Below are 9,833 nucleotides of genomic sequence, written 5' to 3'. Positions count from 1 at the left end.
GGTTAAACTGGCTCCAAAGTGACTTTTCTCCCCCCACACCCCCGTTTTCTTTTCAAAAGACGCCCCGCCGCCTTCTCCTTCATGCTTGGCGCGCTGTCTGATCCCGCCCCCCCCGTTTGATTTCAAAACTGAAACATCTTAACTTTTTTTTTTTTTTTTTACCGCTTCCACTTGCTACTGCTTGCTTAGTTCAGCCCATTTCGGCCGCGGAGCCAAGCGTGATGATAACTCAGGTGCTCCAGGAAAGAGGGAGACAAATCAAGCTGTGTGGGGGGAGGAGGGGGTAGCTCAAAGCAGAGCTCTTCGGAAATAGCTGGGCAAAGGGAAATGGATGAGTGGGAGGAAAGGAGGGCTGAAAGGGTTTCCAAATGTAAACCCCACCTCCTCAAAAGGTGCTAAAACATGGATTCTCCAGTGCTCCCAGCCCGGGGTGGCTCTGGTCAAGGCAGATGTGAGGTAACATACTAGTGGGAGCTTGCCCGCCTGACAGGACTCCATCTGCAATGAGGGACCCCCTGGAAGGAGCTGCTTCATGTGAACTGCAGGCGTAGCTGCATGGACATGAACAGCAACTCAGCTTTACTCACTGTGAGTCACTGTCCACCCAGGAGTGATTACTCTGAAGCAGATGCTCAGCAGCACTGGAGGATCCTTTATGCCGGGCTTTCTGCATTGTGGGATCGTTTCTGTGGTGCAAGGGGGAAAGTCTGGCAGAAGTTAGCTGGAAGCTCCGTCTTGAGGGCCCCTGTTCCACAAATCCCATGTCTTTGCAAGTGTGCTATCAGTGTGATTTACGCAGAAGGAATTGCAGCTAAAGCTTCCTGTTGCCAACTTGCTTCTGCGCCAAGAGAACAAGGCGGCAGATGAGTTGACACTGGAGCTCCTGCTGCTTTTGATCAATCCTCAGGCGAAGCAGTGATGGCCTTGCCTGCTGGGGCTCCTGGCAGTATTGGTGCAATCCACAGAACACATTCTTCTTCTGTCCCTCCTGGGGCAAATTGCAGCTCCTGAGTTCATGGAACCAGGGCACTAGCCCCCGAGGCAGAGGTGCTTGCAGCGGTGTGCCAAACTGGGGAGAAGTCAAAGGTGACCTCGCAGAAATGCTTGTCTAGTTGTTAGCTGCATCAGTTCTCTGTCTGTCCCTGTCCATTTCTGCAGCTTGCTCAGCCACGCCAAAGCTCTACTCCACTACGCTGTGGCCTCCATGCCTTTTTGGTTCCATAAATGCCCTCTGCTCCTGGGCTCTTTTCCCTTGTTTTTGGAGGCTTCCATGAGGTCAAATTTTTTCTGCTTATGGAAATGGTGTAATGGTGGCCAATGTAATGGTGTCGTTTTAAGAGTGGTGCCTCTGAAGACCTGGAAGTTCTAAGTCAGAGCAGGCAAAATATGGCCCGCAGGGTGGATCTGTCCTCCCAGGCCATTTCATTTGGCCCGTGGGCGGGCACCCACCAGTTAACTGTAGCTGGCTCAGCCCTCAGCTGCCCTTGCCATGCTCCACATGGGGCCAAGCCCTGGGCAGCATGTGCTGTGCTCCCACCCTTGTGCGCAGGAAGCCCCGGTCCTGGCCAGCGTGCACAGCTTCTGGCCAGGGCTGCTGCTGCTGCAGCCACCCGGGGAACTGCTCTGCTCCCCTGATCTCCAGCAGCTCCTCCTCCTGTCCCTGCTGCAGCGCTCCAGGCAGCAGGTAGGGAAGCAGGGGTGGGCAGGGGGAGCTGCAGCTGGGCAGGAGCAGGGGGCCAGGGCTGGCAGGAGCATGGATTCAGAGTGTGGAGCTCATGCCCAGCAGGGTGGCGGGAGCACCAGATTGGCTCAGTTCCATTGCATGTAGCTCCCCATGGCTCACTTGCAGCTCCCAGGACTCAGGCCACCGGAGACAGAGCCAGCAGCCTTCCCCACTCCCTATCACCCTGTGCAGCTCCCAGGACTCTGCTGGAAGTGGCAGGAAGCCCAGGAAGCCACATGCAATGGAGCCAGGCTGCCTCAGCCCCTCTCCCTGCTTCCTGGCAGAATCCCAGGAACTGCGCATAGTGGCAGGGAACAGGGCCAGGCTGCTGGCTCCATCATGTGGGAACCTCCTTGTGGCTGGGTCCTGGGAGCTGCACATGAGCTGCGGGGGAACCCAACATGATAAAGCTGGACCAGGCTGGCCCTGCACCCTGCCGCCACATGCAGCTCCCAGAACAGGCTGGAGTTGTGCGCTAGCACGAGGCGTGAACACCCCAAGGGCCTACCACCTACTGCTGCTGCTGGTGGCAGGGGCTGTGCGGCATGAGGTGGGCCCTCAGGTGCACACCCCACTATACCCACACACACACCCACACCCCATAAACCCACACACCGACACACATACCCACACACACTCCCTACCTCCCCACAAACCCCACACCCACATATCCACATCCCTACACACAACCACACCCTCCCCAATACCCTGCCCACACACACACTGCCACACCCTCCAACCTCCCACACACCCACACCTTCCCTCACATTCCCCCCCATACACAACCACACCCCCACACCCTTGCAAACTCCACACCCAGCACAAACACGCCCCACACACAATATGCAAGAGTAAGGCTTTATTTTGAGCTATTATACAATTGCCTCTATGTCAGGGTTTGGGAAAATGCGGCCCGCGGGCCGGATGCGGCCTGCCAGGCCAGTCTATCTGGGCTGCAAGGCCCCTAAAAAATTTAGAAAATAAATATTTATCTGCCCCTGGCTGTCTGTCATGCGGCCCTCGATGGCTTGCCAAAACTCAGTAAGCGGCCCTCCGCCCAAAATAATTGCCCGACCCTGCTCTATGTACACTATGCAAAAACACATAAATCAGGACAAAAATATTTTTTTAAATAAATTAAAATATGTTATAGTAGATGTAGTCCAGGTCCAGCAGGGTATAAAAGGAGACCCCCCAGGTGACCAGGGAGCCAGTGACCAGGGGCTGCAAACAGGGTAAACAGTTTGCAGGCAGTTCACTGGCCAGTTCCTAGGCCACTTCATGCCCCCGCCCCCACTTTTTTTGAGGGGAGAGCCTTTCAACTTGGCTTGAGGAAGCTGGAAAATAAGGAATCTTTTGAAACTGTGGCTTGCAGGTTCCTTTGAGTGATGGCCAGGTCAGGGAGCGCCTGCAGTGTGAATGGTGCCTCTTGGTGGTGTCTCTCAGGTAACAGGCAAGAGAACTACAGGAGAAGATGATGAGGCTCTGAAGCATCCTCCACCATGAGGAGTTCATCGATTCTATGCTGGAGGAGAACTCTGGGACTGTAGAGGAAAAAATGCCAGAGGCAGCGCTAGAGAAGAGAGAGGACATGAATTCCCAGGAAGATGGAAGCTGGAGGCTTTTGACTTCTGGCAGCAAGCAATGATATTGACCTCCAGGCCAGGCCTCACCAAGGTGGCAAGGATTGAGATGACTGACACCAAGAAGAAACAATGGGTGGTGGTGGTGGTTTGACACTCCCTTCTGTCGGGGACGGAGGGAGCCATCTGCCAACCTGGCCTGTTGTCTCGGGAAGTCTGCTACTTGCCCGGAGCCTGGATCCGAGATGTCGTGAAGCGATTACTGGGACTCATCTGGCCCTCTGACTGCTACCCCATGCTGGTCATCCATGTGGACATCAATGATACTGCCAGGGGAGATCCTGAGCAGATCAAAAGTGACTACAGGGAGCTGGGTGCAAGGGTGAGGGGGCCTGGGGCTCAGGTTGTGTTCTTGTCAATCCTTCCAGTCAAGGGGAAGGGTCCGGGCAGGAGCAGGTGCATCCTGCAGATCAGTGGTCTCCAATCTTTTTCAGTAAGAGAACACCTTTGGCATTTAAAAGCAACCCAAGATCTACTGCGTGCCACTGCCACCCCCACTCCCCACCAAGTCTGTGGGGAGGGAAGGGGGAGCAGATCAAGGCAGAGGGAGAAAAAATTATTTGGGGGCACACCTCCCCAGCCGGTAAGTCCCCCCCTGCCAGGGCCCCACTCAACTTACCCCTGCTCCTGCCTCTGTGGCACTGTCCCTCACTGCGGGGTCCTCGATCTAGCCCCTGCCCCTTCCCTCCCGCCAAGGACTGACTTGCTGGGCTGGGGCGTGGATCGACTTCGAGAGGCTCCAAGATCTACCACAAGAAGCTCCGAGATCTACCGGTGGATTGAGATCCACTGGTTGGTGACCACTGCTGTGGATCAACACCTGGCTGCATAGGTGGTGTTGCCAGCAGGGCTTTGGCTTCTTGGACCATGGGATGTTCTTCCATGAAAAAGGCTTGCTGGGAAGAGATGGGATCCACCTGATGAAGAGAGGGAAAAGCATCTTGGCAGACAGGCTTGCTAACCTAGTGAGGACGGACGGTTTTAAACTAAGTTTGCCAGGGGATGGAGACCAAAGCCCTGAGGTAAGTGGGGAAGTGGAAGACCTGGAGAAAGAGCAAGCAGGAGGGGGCAACAGGGGAGGTACTTTCATAGTTTCTGAGAAATCATCTAGTTACCTCAAGTGTCTGCACAGAGCCTGGAAAACAAGCAGAAAAAACTGGAAGCCCTTGCATAGTCGAGGACCTATGACATGATTGGAATAACAGAGACTTGGTGGGATAGCTCAGATGACTGGAGCACTGTCATGGATGGGTACAAGCTGTTCAGGAAGGACAGGCCGGAGAGAAGAGTGGGAGGAGATGCGCTGTATATAAAAGAGCTGTATGATTGCTCAGAGCTCCAGTATGAAACTGGAGATAGGCTTGTTGAGTGTCTCTGGGTTAGGGTCAGAGGGGAGAGCAATGAGGAAAGGGGATGTCATGGTGGGGTTCTGCTATAGACCACCAGACCAGGAGGAAGTGATGGATGAGGCTTTCTTCAAACAGCTAGCGGAAGTTTCTCAATCACAGGTGCTGATTTTCATGTGGGACTTCAATCACCCTGACATCTGCTGGGAGGGCAATACAACAGTGCATAGGCAATCCAGGAAGTTTTTGGAGAGTGTTGGGGACAATTTCCTGGTGCAAGTGCTGGAACAACCACATAGTGGCCATGCTCTTCTTGACTTGCTGCTCACAAACAGGGAAGGATCGGTGGGGAATGTAGTAGTGGATGGCAACTTGGGCACCAGTAACCATGAGATAATAGAGTTCAGGCTCCCGAGGAACGGAAGGATGGAGAGCAGCAGAGTAAGGACTTTGGACTTCAGAAAAGCAGACTTCAACTCATTTGGGGGACTCATGGGCAGGATCCCCTGAGAAGCCAGTCTGAAGGGGAAAGGAGTCCAGGACAGCTGGCTGTACTTTAAAAAAAAAACCTTACTGAGAGTGCAGAAACAAACCATCCCAACGCTCAGGAAGACTGCCAAGTATGGCAGAAGACCAGCTTGGCTTAGCAGGGAACTCTTCAGTAAACTAAATCACAAAAAGGAAGCTTATAAGAAGTGGAAATTTGGACAAATAACTACGGAGGTGTATGAGAGCACTGCTCAGGCATGCAGGGATGAAGTCAGGAACACCAAAGTGCAATTGGAGTTGCAGCTAGCAAGGGATATGAAGGGTAACAAGAAGGGTATCTACAAGTATGTCAATAGCAAGAGGAGGATCAGGGAAAGTGTGGGTCCCTTACTGAATGGGGAAGGCAACCTTGTGACAGAGGATGCAGAAAAGGCTGAAATGCTCAATGCCTTTTTTGCCTCAGTCTTCACAGGCAAGGTCAGCTCCCAGACTACTGCACTGGGTAGCACAGTTTGGGGAGGAGGGGAGCAGCCCTTGGTGGTGAAAGAACAGGTTAAGGGATACTTAGAAAAGCTGGACATGTACAAGTCCATGGGGCCAGATGGGATGCACCCAAACGTGCTGAGGGAGTTGGCTGATGTGATTGCAGAGCCACTGGTCATCATCTTTGAAAACTGGTGGCAAGCAGGTGAGGTCCCAGATGATTGGAAAAGGGCAAACATAGTGCCCACATTTTAAAAAGGGAAAAAGGAGCATCTAGGGAACTACAGACCTCTCAGCCTCACCTCAGTCCATGGACAAAACATGGAGCAGATCCTCAAGGAATCCATTTCTAAGCACTTGGAGGAGAAAAAGGTGATTAGGAACAGTCAGCATGGATTCACCAGGGGCAAGTCATGCCTGACCAACCTGATTGCCTTCTATGATAAGATGACTGGCTCCGTGGATGCAAGGGGACTGGTGGATGTGATGTACCTTGATTTTAGCTAGGATTTTGATACGGTCTCCCACAATGTTCTTGCAGGGAAGCTAAGGAAGTAAGGGCTGGATGAATGGACTGTAAGGTGGATAGAAAACTGGCTGAAGCATTTAGCTCAGAGCATAGTAATCAATGGCTCGATGTCTAATTGGCAGCCAATATTAAGTGGAGTGACCCAGGAGTCAGTCTTGGGGCCAGTTTTTTCAATGTCTTCATCAGTGACCTGCAAGATAGCATAGAGTGCACCCTCAGCAAGTTTACAAATGACACCAAGCGGGGGGGAGTAGTAGATACGCTGGAGGATAAGGCTAAGATTCAGAGTGACCTAGACAAATTGGAGGATTAAGCTAAAAGAAATTTCATGCAGTTCAGCAAGGGACAAGTGCAAAGTCCTGCTCTTAGGATGGAACAATCCCATGCACCAATACAGGCTGGGGGCTGACTGGGTGGGCAACAGCTCTTCAGAAAAGGACCCAGGGGTCACAGTGGACAATAAGCTGAATATGAGCCAGCAGTGTGCCCTTGTTGCCAAGAAAGCTAACAGCATACTGGGCTGTATTGGTAGGAGTGTTGCCAGTAGGTCAAGGGAGTGATTATTCCCCTCTATTCAGCACTGGTGAGGCCACATCTGGAGTACTGTGTTCAGTTTTAGGTCCCCCACTACAGAAAGGATGTGGGCAAATTGGAGAAAGTCCAGTGGAGGGCAGCAAAAATGGTTCAAGGGCTAGGGCACATGACTTCTGAGGACAGACTGAGGGAACTGGGCTTTTTTAGTCTAGAAGAGCGAAGATTGAGGGGGTTTAATAACTTTTAACTACCTGAAGGAGGGTTCAAAAGAGGATGGAGCTAAACTGGTCTCAGTGGTGGCAGATGACAGAACAAAGACCAATGGTCTCAAGTTACAGCAAGGGAAGTTCAGGTTAGATATTAGGAAAAACTCTCATTAGGAGGGTAGTAAAACACTGGAACAGGTTACCCAGAGACATGGTTGAATCTCTATCCCTAGAGGTTTTCAAGACCCAGCTAGTCAAAGCTTTGGCTGGGATGATCTAGTTGGGGATGGTCCTGCTATGAGCAGGGGGTTGAACTAGATGACCTCCTGAGGTCCCTTCCAACCCTAATTTTCTATGGTTCTATGATTCTATGTTTGATTTTTAGCATATGATATGGTTTTTATCCAGTTCTAAGATGGCAACACCCCCACCCCCGGAGCACTTCTGGGGTCAAGGGGAGGGACTTCCAGTGGCAAAGGTTAAGGGTTAGGGGTGAGACTTCCGATTTCAAGATGGCAACCAGGGGGCAGGGCACCTGTCAAGGGGCAGGTCACCAAAATTCATTAACCAGCCCACCAGCCAAAATAATTGACCACCCCTGCTCTAGGTCCCCATTACGTAAAGCAAGAATAGTAACAAGCAGTTATTATTCACTGCTCAGTTCCCACAGTAGTAAATAGAGGTGCACTGATAAAGATTTTCTTGGCTGATACCGATAGCCAATTATTAACCAACCATATTGGCTGATGCCAATCCGATAACCAATATTTATAGATTACATAGATTTCATAGACATTTGGGCTGGAAGGGACCCCGGAGGATCATTGAGTCTAGCCCCCTGCCCCAGGGACAGGAAGTCAGCAGGGATCATAGGATCCCAGCAAGATAAGCATCCAAATTTGTCTTGAAGGCGTTCAAAGTGGGTGCTTGAACCACCTCCGGTGGCAGTCTATTCCAAACCTTGGGGGCTCGGACAGTGAAGAAGTTCTTTCTTATGTCCAGCCTGAATTGGTTGCGTCAGAGTTTGTGACCGTTTGATCTTCTCATCCCTTGGGGCACTCTGGTGAACAGATGTTCCCCCAGATCCGGATGAGCACCCCTGACAAACTTACAGGTGGCCACCAGATCACCCCTGAGCCTGCGCTTTTCCAGGCTGAAGAGTCCCATGGCTCTCAGCCTCTCATCATAAGGTCTGTTTTCCTGACCTCTAATCATGCGTGTGGCTCTCCCCTGCATCCTCTCAAGCTTCTCCATGTCCTTTTTGAATTGAGGAGCCCAAAACTGGATGCAGTACTCCAGCTGCGGCCTCACCAAGGCCGAGTACAAGGGGAGAATGACGCCCCGGGATTTGCTTGAGAAGCATCTATGGATGCAAGCCAGCGTTTTGATCCCTTTACTAGCCACAGCATCACATTGAAGGTTCATGTTTATCTTGTGGTCAATTATGGCCCCCAAGTCCCTTTCATCTGTAGTGCTAGCCAGATAAGCATGGTGCAGGCTTTTCTTCCCAAGGTAGAGAACCTTGCATTTTTTGGTGTTGAACACCATCAGGTTCTCATCTGCCTATTTCATGAGCCTGTCGAGATCTGCCTGGATCACCCTCCTGTCCTCATGTGTGGATGCTTTACCCCAGAGTTTGGTATCATTGGCGAACTTGGCCAGTCTGCTTCTGACACCAGTGCCCACATCATTGACGAAGATGTTAAATAGTATAGGCCCTAGGACAGAGCCTTGAGGGACCCCACTGGTGACCACACACCAAGACGATTGAATCCCATCAACCACCACCCTCTGGGTCCTACCGTGGAGCCAATTCCCCAGCCAGCGGATTGTGGTGAGGTTGAGGCTGCAGTTAGCCAGTTTAGCCAACAGGTGATCATGGGATACCAGATCGAAGGCTTTTTTAAAGTCAAGATATACAACTTCAATCTCTTCCCCCTTGTCCAGGTGGTAGGTCACCTGGTCATAAAGAAAATGAGATTGGTCAGGCAAGACCTACCTGCAACAAACCCATGCTGGCTATTCCTCAGGATATTGCCTTCAGCTAGTCTGTTAAGGATGGCCTCTTTGATAATCTTTTCCAAGACCTTCCCTAGGATAGAGGTTGGTCTTTGGGCCAGGTTCTCTGCTCTCCTCCCTCTGCCCAGGCCAGGCCCGCAGGACTATTCCAGGCCTGCAGAAACAGGGCCACTCCTTCCCCACAGCTGGAGCCCAGGCATGAACACCATGTGCCCCCGGACGCTGCGGGGGGGTAACGGCGAGCTCCCCTCTTGGAGCTGCCGCTGCCAGGGGCAGGGCAAGTCCCCATGTTCCATGGGGGAGGCTGAATGGATCCAGCCTCAGGAAGGGCAAGACCTGGCTGGGCTGAGGGTAGGGTGACACATGACCACCTCTCCTTCCTGTCATGTTCCTCCACCCTCACCCCACCATGCTGAAGCAGAGCCGAACAGGGTGATAATGGATGCAGGCTGTCGACTACGGATTCAGGGCTCTCCACCTTGCAGCCTTTGTCCCGGGAGCTCTGCATCGGCTACACACCCCCTGCCCACCCGGCAGCGGAAGGTACAACTCACTGCCCCTACTTGCTGCTGGGTGGGCAGGGGGCACACATCCGGTGTGGGGCTCCTGGGAGAAAGGCAGCAGGGATTGGAGCCCCAAGCCCACAGTGAGCAGCCTGCATCTGCCCTGAGGACAAATCTGGGGGGCCATGTGTCCCGTGGGGACGGATGTTGCACACCGTGGCAGGAAGCCACCCCTCCCACACCTCCTAGATGAACTGCTTATGGCTCCATCCTCCTCCCTGCCCTGGGTCCCATGCACCACCCTGGCGGGGGAGCTCACAGTAGGGAACCCAGATGTCTGGGGGCCCCAGCCCTGATG

Source organism: Alligator sinensis, unplaced genomic scaffold (genome assembly GCF_000455745.1).
Source record: "Alligator sinensis unplaced genomic scaffold, ASM45574v1 scaffold434_1, whole genome shotgun sequence".
Lineage (NCBI taxonomy): Eukaryota > Metazoa > Chordata > Crocodylia > Alligatoridae > Alligator > Alligator sinensis.
The sequence above is the reverse complement of the archived record's forward strand: the minus strand, read 5'-3'. Positions refer to the sequence as shown.